At 49.7% G+C, this 12,666-nt stretch overlaps 1 protein-coding gene across 1 annotated transcript in view; it reads right to left on the bottom strand.

Annotated features, from left to right (window-relative positions):
* Nucleotides 1–12,666, bottom strand: part of RPS6KA2 (ribosomal protein S6 kinase A2) — a 221,440-nt gene that overhangs the window by 159,111 nt on the left and 49,663 nt on the right. The window lies entirely within an intron of this gene.

Raw genomic sequence — 12,666 nt, 5'->3', positions numbered from 1 at the left:
ACCTGCCGCCCCGCCCGGCCCTCCGCCACTACCGCCAATCAGAGTCCGCCGCCCCAGGCTCTCCCTCCCCCTCCCTCTCCCCCTCCTCCTCCTCCTCCTCCTCCTCAGGCCCAGGGAGGAGCCGGCCCCCGCCACTACCGCCAATCAGAGCCCGCCGGCGCGCCCAGCCACGCCCACCCCCTCCTTCTCAGCCACTACCACCAATCAGCGCCCACCGCCCTACAGCCCCAGGCTCTCACTTCTCCTCCCCACCCCACCCCCTCCACCCCCGCCTCCAAGTACTCGCTCTCTGCGGCTCTGCCCCGCCCACCGCCCCCTCCGCCAATCAGCGCCCTCGGAGGCGCATGCCTGATGAGCCCGAGGAGGACTGCTGCGCCGCGCGGGGAGGGCGGTGAGGCAGTTCAGCTGCGCCTGTCGCTTGCTCTCTGTTCTACTTCGTTGGCCTGTTGGGCTTTTTTCTAGCTTGGGGTGTCATGTTTTCTTTTCTTAAAGCACCCATATACAGACTTTGGAATCATGCTCTTCTGTGCCGTACAAAACTTTAATTGCTGATTAGCAAACACTTCTAGAACCTGGAACAAAAGGGTGGAGGGGTGCACCATGAGCCTGCACACGTGCGTTCTGCACCTCTCCTCGCCCCTTGGCCCCTGCGGCCCTCTTCTTGAGCCCGACCCCGCGGCCCAGGCGCCCGGCCTGGGGGTCCGCCAGTCCTTGCCCGGGTGATGAAAGGATCCCCACACAGCCCGGGACGCCGGCAGCCAGCTGGGGAAGCCTCTCAGGGCAGTGTTTGGAGAACAAAGACACATCCGTTCTCCATGACCTCCGACTCCATGTATAGAAAATTATCCAAACGGATGACTTATCAGGGCCTAAACACAGAGTGTCCTGAGTCAGGGCTCTCAGAAACCAGCTGCAGGGCTGCAGGGGATTTGCCTTAAAGGGGAACACCCTTTGTTTTTCTTTTTTTCCTAGAAATGCTCACCAGAGGGCTGTAGGCAGTTCCAGATTTGTGAGCTTAGGACTCTGTGCAGCCTTTTGTTTTCCTCTTGTGCACTGTCCACGTATTTTTATGTTTAAAACAGGGCCAAACAATCTCATTAGCATACTGCCACCAGCCCCTGAAAAGTCCAGAAGCATTCTTGCACCCGCTGCTGTGTGCCAAGTACCGCTTTGCTAGGCAGATTGTGAAAAATCTACATGTCATATCATCCCTCGGCTTAATCAAAGGTCGCATTAATACTTGTGTCAGGCTATCTTTGCTGAAGTGTGTAAAGGCAGCGGATGCTCCCAGATAAGAACCGGTCAGTTCGTGCTGCATCTGGGTCAAGAGGTGAGGTCAGATAGTCTCCCTGGGCTTCAGTGGTGGTAAGAGTGCAGTTTAGCAGCACGATGCTGGCACTGCCACTTCCTTAACTGATGAGCTTCAGCACACTTGCATGTTCTGTGTTCCCACCGTGCATCCCTAAGATGAAAATATGCCCCAAACCGGTTCCTGCTTCCCACAAGGATTCTTCTGCTGGAGGGCCACTATCCCCACGCTGGGAATGAGCTTCCTACCACCCTGGGTCTCCCGCCACCACCACTCAGGTATCCCAGCTCTAAGCAAACAAAGACACGCCAGGGCTGTGCCACGTTGCTTCTCTGGAAAAGACAGCAGCTGACGGACATCAGACATCGGGCTGGTCACCTGCTCCGAGAATGAGGAAGAAGCCGGCTGTGGGTAGATGGTACAACTAGTCAGAGACAGGAGTATGGTTTGTCAGTGATGCTAGCTCAGGGGCACCCTGCACAGAGCAATAGCCTTGGGGCAGGCTTGTGTATTACCAACAAGAGCATTTTGAGACTTCCCTGGTGGTCCAGTGGTTAAGACTCCACACTCCCAGTGCAGGGGGCCTGGGTTTGATCCCTGGTCAGGGAACTAGATCCCGCATGCTGCAACTAAGAGCCCATATGCTGCAACGAAGACCCGGTGCAGCCAAATAAGTAAATAAATAATTTTTTTTTTTTTTAAAGAGCATTTTGACCTGGTGTAACAGGACTGGGAAGGCAGGGTCTTATGGGACATCCACAATCCCTCACAGCTGAGTGCTACAAAATGGCTCTGCTGAACTTGGACATCTCAAAAGAAAAGAAAAAGCAGCTTCCATATTTCAACTAAGAAATTCATTTCATTGCTAGAACAAGTCTGTTTGCCCTTCTGCCAGTAAAACAGAGGTATATCAAAGTCTCTGGCGATCATTTACCACCAAACCCTCCAGACCACCAAATCTGGGGTAGGTATCAGGGCCCACTTTAACTTGGGTCCAAATGATCCCTAGCAAATTTTGGGAAAGAAAAAGTGAGCTTAATAAAGGCTGGGCTGGTGCCCAGATGATGGGGGGGAAGCTTGGAGAGAAGACCAAAAGCTCAGCAGACACCTGATCATCTTGGGTTTCTCCCCGACTTAAGCACGATCGGTCTGGGACTGAATTCCATGGCTAATGCTGCCTCCAAGAGAGGACCAGACTGGCTGGTGTGCTTTCGATTCAGCTGAACACACGATTATGAAGCTCCTCTGAGCACCTGGCCCAGTGCTTGGCCCAGGGGAAACGGACGTGATTATGACGCGGCTCCTGACCTCCAGAAGTTCACGGCCGTGTGTTAGAGAAGGAAAGTGAATAGGCAAATCGGATGCAGGTTTTACATAATGTGAAAGAAACATGTAAGAAAATGCTACAAGAACAGAGATAAATGAGGAGCGAATCCTAACTGGAGAAGCCGAGGAGGCGGCATTTGGGGTGAGCGCCGCGGACAAGGACGCGGGTCCTGGACAGACAGAGGGGACGCGGTCCCCAGCTGCGGAAGAACAGGATTATTGAGAACTTGGAACAAACAGAATTTCATGATTGATGAACGGAAAGTAAAGTTCCTACCAAGTCCCCGATACACAAGAGGTTAATGATTTCAGAATTCCAAGGATGATAACCGACAGCCTTCCAAAGCCCTGGAGCTGCCCCTTCCTGAGAACACAGGACACCCTGGCAGGAAGGGGAGGGAGGCTTTTGTCAGCAAGGTGACTGGCAAAATCTGTGCCGTTCCACCTTCCCTTCCCTCCACCCAAAGGACCTTCCGGGGTTGGGGGGATGCCCCTCCTTTATTTCAAGCCCCACCATGACAGCTGTGAGGTGCTGGGGCCTGGCTTCTAAAGGGGGGAGCAGGGCGGCCATGGCCCCGGGGAGGCACCAGGGGGGACTGCTCACGGAGTGGCCTGCGTTCCCAGGGCTTGTGGGGAAAAGGAAACACCAATGTCTCCGACAGATGAGACGTGGCCGTGCAGGAGACGGGCACGTTTGGAGGTCTCTGAGGCCCTGCCCGGCACCAGGCCCAAGGCTGAGGGAAGAATTCTAAGTAACCCCCAAAATGAAAGGCGCTGTCCTGTAAGTGGGCTGCAGCTGGGGAGGGAGGGCACGGGGGGAGGGTCTCCAGCCACAACAACCTCGGAAGAAGACGAGACAGCTGACCATGAGAGAAGGGGTCAGCTGGGCCAGGAGCAGTCTAAGTACGTCTTCATCTCTCCTCTCCTCCCGCTCTGACCCTGAAAAGGATGCTGCAGGCTTCCAGTGTGATGGAAATTCAAGCTGGGCAAAGAGAATGTCTGAGTTTGATCAGTCCTAGGACTGGAAGCACTAACTTCCTGATCAAGTTTAAAACCTAAAGTGAATGCAGTTGTCTCTTGTTCAAGAAAGGGAAGGAAAGCCGTCGAAATTGCCAGGGTCCTTTCACTGTCCACTCTTCCGACAAAGAGTGGAAGGTGTGTGGTGATCCAAGCACACGCCAGGTTTGTGCAACAAACCAGTTACGATGGAAGTGGTCAGTGCGGAGTCGAGAATGCCGTCCAGGGTTGCAACCTGGAGATTCAAATTTAACCCTCAAGGGCCACAGAGGTCAGATGCCCAGCCACGCAGGGTGGGGTGGCAGGGAAGGGAAAGAGCACAGCCAGCCCTGACACAGGCCTGTGGACCTAATTCACTTTCCATGTAACCAAAAACAACAACGACAACTCAAGTTGAGAACTTAAAGTGGTCTCAGCTGGTTCTGAGCCCAGGTGCCCAGCAGAAACACACAGAAATGCTCTCTAGAGAAATCCACATTAAACCCAGGATTCAAAGAATTCCTCGCACACAGTTACCAGGAGCACAAGCTCACAGCCACTGAACGCACAGTTCACAAGGACACGGGGTATCGGCAAAGCCAGCAAGACAACCGACTACAGAATCAGACGCGTGGACTTCAGCTGCTGGACTTAGCAGACGTCGAATGGAAAATTATCAAATCTAACATGTTTTAAGGAAATAAAAGGAAGAAATGAAAATGTGATGAACAAACAAGAGACTGTAAAAATGAATAAAATACTTCTGGAAATGAAACGATGTAGTCCTGGACACGGAACAGATGCAGCTGAACATAAATGTCCTCTTTGTTAAAGAGCAAATGCGATATAGCTGTGGCTCGGGGAGCGATATCTAAAAACGTACAGTGGTAAGAAGCATCGCATCGTGGAATGTACGTCAGAAAGTGAAACATCTTGAATCAAATTTCTACCCACTGTTCCGATTATGACTTCACCTTTGCCAAAATCCTCCGAGCCTTTAGAGCTGGGGGTGACTTTGTCAAGGGGACATTTGGCAATGTCTGGAGACGTTTTGGGTTGTCACAACTGGGGGTGACAGGAAGGAGGCTGCTGGCATCTAGTGGGCAGAGGCCAGGGACGCTGATGAATCTCCACAGTGCCCAGGACATCCCCACCAAGAACGATCCCATCCAAAACGCGTCAGCGCTGAGGTCCAGAAAGCCCACACTGTGTGACGAAGGGGGAGCGGGGGAGGGGAGGGGGGAGGGGAGAAACCTGTCTACTTTCCTCACAAGGTTGTCACCTACAAAACTGGCAACTCCGCACAGTAAACCAGTATGAGGAAGTGCTCTGTAAACTGTAAAGTGCTCAACAAAGATGCTACTTGTTAAAATCCTGGAGTTTCACACAGAAAAATCAATGACATGCCTGGGAAAGGAGTAGACCCCCCTTTTCTAGAATTTTAACCTGAACGCTCTCTCCATTAAACTCTATTGTCCTGTGCAGGGCACGGCCAGTCACCCCACCGCCTGAACCAGAAGATGAGGAATAGCCACTCTGTCACTCCTTCATTCCGTATGTGTAACGACCCAGACTTGTGATACTTTCTAAGTAGCGTTCCTGTCTCCCTTCCTTCCAGCCCCGCATCAGTAACCATTGGTGCAGGAATACAGTAACTCCTGGCTCAACGCTGCCCCCACCCCCGCCCCGCCCCGGCAACCCCTCTGCAATCCCACTACCAAAGCAATCTGTTTCGAAGCAAACAGCACGCCATAGCTCCAGCATCTGCAGGAATGAAGTGCGACCCCAGAGCCAGGAGGCCGTGTTCTCCTCCATCACGGCGCCCTCTCCTCCTGGGCCCACTGCGCGGACACCTGTGTCAACAGGAACGTCCAGCCTCCACTGCGCTGTGGCCACTGCCTGGACATCCTTCCCACCCGCTTTCCCACCTTCTTCAAGATTCACTATTGTTGCTGGGAAGCCTAATGGAATCCCCGCACCCACAGGCTGTGCTAGGGAGTCCTCCCCTGGGGTCCTTCTTTTACTTACTATGCTGGGTTACGACTCTTGGCTTCTGCGTGTCTCTTACCCACCTGGAAGCACTCGGGTTGGCCACTGTCTAGAGCAAGCACTCTGTGCGTGCTGGCTTAAAGGGATTCTGTGATGACTGTTATCAGGGATTTGCTGGTTATGAAGATCTGGGTCTACATTATTATTCCATCTCTGTAACACACTGGGAACTCTATGAAACAGACACAGTGAACCCCATCTTATGAGGTGGAGAAACTGAGGCCCAGGGAGGTGAACCAACCGTCTAAACTGACACACAAGAGAAGAATTCAGACAAGGTCTGCATATCCAGGACCTCACAGATTCACAGTGTATCAAGCAATAGTGGCTGGGCACCAAAAGAAAGCACTAGAAGGGGTGGCAACCAAGGGGTGACAGGCTGGGGTCCTCATTTCCCTAGACAACTGCACTTGCCCAGGAAATGCCACTGGGGCCAAGGGTCTGCCGTCAGAGCATCTCACAGACAGAAGTCCAGGTGGCAGCCGCCAGTGGCTCCATTATGGCCTTGGGGCCAGGCAGCGTGAGTGCCTCTGGCAGCAGAATGCTGTGCTCTGGGAGCCGAAAGCCTAGGTTTCCTTGTGAAAACTTAGTTTACTCAGGATGCAGCGGAGGGACGCCAAGGTGAGGCGTCTGACTACGCGTCCGTGCCGCGGTAGGACACTTGAAAACATTAATGCCGGTGCTCTCACTTGGTCTCTTCTAATGATCAGTGTTTTAAAGGGGGGAGGGGCAAAACCCCACAGTCTGTCGCGGGAGGCGACAGCATCTGTAGGACTTCTGGGTTTGAGCTTCACTATTGTTCACATGTTGTTACAGGTTGGGTTGTGTCCCCTCTAAAAGCACGTTAGAGCCCTGACCCCCAGGACCTCAGAATGTGGCCTTATTTGAAAATAGGGTCATTGCAGACACAGTAAGATGAGGTCACGCTGGAGTGGGGCGGGCATAATCCAGTGAGACTGGTGTCCTCGTACGAAGGCCACATGAAGGCAGACAGTGGAGGAGGCCACGTGCACAGAGGCAGAGAAGGGAGAGATGCAGCCGTGGCCGGAAGCTAGAAGAGGCAGGAAAGATTCCCTGCAGGTTTCAGAGGACCAGCGGCCCCCTGATGCCTTGATCTTGGACTTGTGGCCTTCAGAACGATGAGACGATACAGTTCTGTTGTTTTAAGACACCCTGTTGGTGGGGCTTTGTGTTGGCAGCCCTTTGTTGTGGACACGAACACACTTCTCACCCCACAAATGTGCAGGGAATCTTCATGACAAAGACGGTCAGTAGGAAGGCTCACGACTGAACGGAGAATCTGGAAAAACAGTATGTGAGGAAACTGACCTGTGAACGGAGAAATAAGGGCTTTTTCTTGTCAACCTGAGCCTATACATAAATTAGAGAGGAACTTTAAAAGGAAGGGAGTTAGCCGGAAAGAGGAAACAGGTTACAACTATAGCAGGAAGGATTTTTGCAACTTAAAAAGAAAAAAAAAAAAAAAGACCTCTTATAATAGAAAAGTCTCTCAAGACCTGGAATTGGGTACAAAGGAGAATGTGAAATCCTTGCCAAAATTTTTTTTAGCAGGAAATGTTCATCTTTTAAAAAATATTTCATAGACATCTACAGCCTTTCAGGCACTAGATATTTATTTTAGGGATGGGAACTAGATAAGCACATTAAAAAATACTCAGGGACACTAAAAACAAAACCACAGGGGTTTAGGCTCCATGGCGTGTAGTGTCCTGTGGTCCATCCCCCATCATCCTCATGAGAAGGCCACAGGACCAGGCTGGGGCAGGGTGAGGGCATTCTTGGCAATACAGCGGGTTACGTATGTAGAGGCAGATTTCCTGAGATACGTAAAACAAAGGGAAAATCCTCTCTTTTTTTTAAAGCACGGAGGAGCCAATAGTAAGTGGGGGAAAACAAACTCAGACAAAGGATGAGCATGAGAAGATGTTCTCCAAAGGTAAGCAGCATTCTGAGCAACATTTGTCCTGTAGCCAGTGTCAATCCCTGTGATCGAGACCCAGGTCTTATCAGGCTCTGGGGAATGGGCGAGTTGGGGGAGAACTGGAGAAAGTCTGGGGCCCATGCGCAGGGTAGGAGGGCAGGTCAGACCCACCCTGAAAGTCAGGACCCTGGTGGGGCAGAGCCTAAGGTAGGCTGGGAAATTCTCTCCCTGCAGGAGGAGAGTTGCTTATGCAGGTGTGAGCGCTGGAAAGAGAAGGAGATTCTCCTTTGATGTTTCTGTGGCTCCTCTTCATGCTAGTGGAGGCCAAAATTCACACCCTGAAAAACTCCAAGCCACATATTTACTTTTTTTTTTTTCCGTTTTCTTTTTTGTGGTACACGGGCCTCTCACTGCTGTGGCCTCTCCCGTTGCGGAGCACAGGCTCCGGACGCTCAGGCTCAGCGGCCATGGCTCACGGGCCCAGCCGCTCCGCGGCATGTGGGATCTTCCCGGACCGGGGCACGAACCCGTGTCCCCTGCATTGGCAGGCAGACTCTCAACCACTGCGCCACCAGGGAAGCCCAACTTTTTAAACATCCCAGCTTATAGCAGCCCGAGGGCCACATGGAAGCAAATGTCAGTACTCTGGAGGGGTCTCAAAGTTTAACCACAGAGAAAATTATCAGGAATACGGGCTCACGATCATGAATTGCTAAATACACGAGGAGGTAAGCCACCGGGAGCAAACAGTGAGTAGAAACAGCAAGTTGCAGAATCAGACGTGTGAAGACTGCATTTGCTTAATATGTTTAAAGACCAAAATGGGGGCCTGAAGACATTACAAGGAAATTAGAGGTTATAAAATGGTCCAGCAGATTTGTAAACAAAAGTAGAACTTTAAAACTAAAATCGTGGGCTTCCCTGGTGGCGCGGTAATGATGTAAATTTTAAAATAGGTAGATTAAATAGCACTTTAGACAAAGTCCAAGAAAGAGCTGATAAAGGAAAAGTTAGATCTGCTGAAAATTGACAGAATGCAAACCAGAAAGACACTTCCAGATCAAGAACCTGAGAAAGTTCACTACCAGTGAAAACATATGGGGAGAGCTAAACGCTCATGGACTGCATAAAAAGAAATAAAAATCAAGTTAGAAATGAAGCCTTGATTGAAAAAACAGCATATGCATAAGGAGGGTGATCAGAGTTACAATCTTCTAACATCCTTGTATTTTTTCTGGAAGTCAACAAAGATGCAGATTACTTTTAGACTAAGTTAAATATACATGCTAAAATTTCTAGAGCAACCAATGAAAAAGCAGAAATTCACTGTGTACAGCTGTCCATTGGTATCCATGGGGAACTGGTTCCAAGACCCCCTCGGACACCAAAATCTGCAGATGCTCAATCCCTTACATAAAATGCTGTCGCACCATCGGTGGGTCCAAGCTTGGCTGAATCCATAGATGCTGAATCTGCAGATATGGGAGAGCTGACTGGAATTCTGAAATTAATAGAGACAAAAGTATAGAGCAAGAAAATATTCCAGAAGTAGACAAGAAAGAAGGGAAAAAAGAAATTCAGAAAAAGGAGGATAAGTGGAAAACACAAGCTGTTGGGAGTGGCAACCACCAGGGGCAAGCGTGTCTCTGCATTCGCCATCCATTCATGCCGAGTGTGTGAGGAACATTGCACACTGAGCATTCTTAACCCATTTCTCAGGCTTGTGTTTGCAGCAAGCAACTCTGCAGGATGAGGTAACATTTTCCTCCAGGACAAAGAACAGGCTTGCTTACCCCTTGCTATAAACACAAGGTCCCCAAGCTCAGTGTTCCTCGACTGGGGTGCAGGTTCACTGTGAGCATAGCATCCATCTGCTTCCCCTTCACTGCGCCCTGAGTGGTGGGGGGCAAAGAAAACCAATGCAAATATGGTACTCATGCCACTAGACTGGTAAGGTCCCTTCTCTCTGATCCTGGAAGCTTATGTCTTCTTGCAACACCCATAAAACAGGAACATGCTAATTGTTAGTTTGAAAGTAAGGCAAAGTCAGATCCTAGACCTTACACAAACTAACAGCATAGGAACAAATAAAAATATATCAAAAATTACAATCAGTGTGAGTGGGCTAAACTCTCCAGTTCAAAGACAAACAGTGCCAAACTGGTTTAAAATGAATTTAGTTATAGAGACATTTCTAAAATAAGAGACACAGAAGATCTGAAATAAAAGAATGGAAAAGATATATCATGCAAATACTAATGAGAGGAGAGCTGATGAAGCAATATAAATGCAATACAAATTACACAACAAGCATTTGAAGATATCAAAAACTCACTACATATTGATGAAGTTTAAATTCACCAGGAAGATAACAATATTTCCAAACTCGTATGCCCCAGATAATAAAGTTTCAAAATATATTAATCAAAAATTGACAGAATCAAGAGGAGAAATTGACAAATCCATTATTGTTTGGAGAAATATCCAACACATCTCGCAATAAACGATAAATCAAGCAGAGGAACAAACATCAGTAAATAGTTGAATAATTAAACAATACATTTAAGAAAGTTGATGTAAAGAATATGTATATATATCCAACCACTTTAGATTGTGCATTCTTTCCAAGTTCATATGAAATATTCACAAAAAGTTGACCATGTTTTAATCTAGGCACAACTATCTAAACTATCTAAACAATAATCTCACAAGTAATTGTTGCCATGTAGACTGATTTTTCTTACCACACCACAAGGATCACTTTTATGTCGTTATTAATAACCCCATATGATTGGAAAAATTTTAAGTACAATTTTAATAGGATTCCCTCTATCAGAGGCTTTAAGAAACAGCCATAATGTTTTGACACAAATCTCAAGCTTATTTCCAGATCAGTGCCTTGGGCTGCCTTTCTTTCCCTACAAACCCAAGCAGGGCGGCCAGTCGCACCCAAACCTATGGAAACAGCCTAATGTCAAGAACTGAACTGACCTCAGCCCTTCCGACTCATCTCTCCGCACTCTTCTCCTGCTCCCGGGCTCCAGCTACACTGACCTGCTCTCAGCTCTCAGATATGCCCCCTCCTCATTCTCTCGGGGCCACTGCACATCCAGTTACCCCCAGCTGGACCATGCTGTGCTCCCACTCGCACTCACGAGGTTAGACTCCACCTCTAGCTCTCACCTCCAATACCAGTCCTTCAGAGATGCTTTCCAAGAACCCCCAGAATCAGCCAGTCCCCACCTGAGATGCTCTTAAGGCGACGGCAGCTATTTAGACCGGAATATACGCAGGTGTACATGTGTGACGATTCGGTTAATTCTTGTTCCCAACGGACTGTAGACTCTACAAGGGCAGGAATCGTGTCTGTTTTGCAAACCACTAACCACACTGCCTGTCATGATGCCTGAACATGCAAAGCAAAGATCTGCTGAGTGGACATGTGAGCGAATCAGGCAGTGGACTGCCAGGCCGAGAGCCACCAGTGCTTTCAACACAATGTGCTTTGTGACGCAGGACGGAGGGTAGAATGAGGACTGACTTGCAAAGGTCAGCTGCCCACCCTCTTCTTCTCTCCCTCCCTCTTCCTGTCTTTCAGCCAGTAATTAGCACATCACCTCCCATAACTGAGGGCCAAATCAGCTGTATGCTAAGGACATATGACATATAGTTTCCAAAAAAAAGAGAATTCTTTTGCAGGGAACAGATGTTAGACTCACAATGGTACATCCTGAAGTTCGACGCTGTGTACAGCCCACATTTCTGAGCCAACATGCCCCATCTCCTGTGTCTGCTTCTCCAGCCCGTGACGTCACTGCTTCCGGTTATTCTTGTGACTGTGCTTCCTTCCCGGGACAACTGGCTGGGGAGTCTGGTGACTCCAGGAAGTCAGAGACTCCAATCCTGACACCCTCTGCCAGGAGCAACTGCCTCAGCTAAATCTCCCAACCTTCTCAAGAAGGATTAGACTGAAGTTGCAAACATGAAAGCATATTGCAAAAGCATTTTAGCTTGGAAATATTTTAAACGACGGTCTAAAAATGTGAAAAACCTGGGAATTTGTCGTTTTCATGTAGCATTAACATGACTGGGGGTGTGGTTGGTGTCCCCCAAAACATAGTTTGAAGTCCCACAAAGCTGTGAGTGAGACCTTATTCGGAAATAGGGTCTTTGCAAATGCAATCAAGTGAAGGTGTGGTCACAACTGGATGAAGGCTGGCCCTAAATCTAATGTCTGGTGCCCTTGTAAGACACACATCACAGAGAGAATACCATGCAATACCGTGCAACCATGGAGACAGGGACTGGAGCGATGCGTCTACGTGCCAAGACTCGCCAGCACCAGAAGCTGGAGACAGATTCTCCAGCACCTTCTGAGAGCACAGCCCTGCCAATGCCTTGGCAAGGGGAGAGCATCATGAGAGCCGGGGGTAGGGCGGGGGCCTTGGGGGTCACTTCTTTGAGAAGTGCTGGTGCAAGAAGCCCCCCGTAGAAAGAATTAGGGTCCCCGACACTACATCCCAGAAGATGATCCCGCCTTCAGGGAGGGCCGGGTGAGCCAGGAGGACGTGTCCAGGATAGAGGCTGAGCCCCAGGACAGGCCACCCCGGCAGGGGCTCCCTCTGCACAGACACAGCCTCTGGAAAAAAGCGTAGACCCATGCTACTCGGGGTTTCCTCCTCTCCTAGGACTCATCCTTTCCATGTCAATGCCGCTGGCAGTCAATTCCACGGCTTAATTTTGTTCTTTGAATACTACAGCTCTTCTTTCGGTAGAAGATTTATTTTGTTTTGTTTCTCCTACGGCCTCTGGGAATGTACTGATTGTGGGCTGACCCAGCCCCGCTCAGGATGGGCATCCATGCTTCCCGTGTTCAATCTTCCCTTGTCTGAGCTGCTTTCCCTTCTGTCCAGAGCCCGGCTGTGCGGACTGACCTCTGCTGGTCGAGGTATTACACACTTGCACCGCTGTGTCCACAGCACGCCAGCCTCCGCGCTCAGAGCAGGAAACGGCTGTGGAGGGCGTGTGGGAAGCCACCTGCCTC

Source organism: Lagenorhynchus albirostris, chromosome 12 (assembly GCF_949774975.1).
Source record: "Lagenorhynchus albirostris chromosome 12, mLagAlb1.1, whole genome shotgun sequence".
NCBI lineage: Eukaryota > Metazoa > Chordata > Mammalia > Artiodactyla > Delphinidae > Lagenorhynchus > Lagenorhynchus albirostris.
The sequence above is the reverse complement of the archived record's forward strand: the minus strand, read 5'-3'. Positions and strand labels throughout refer to the sequence as shown.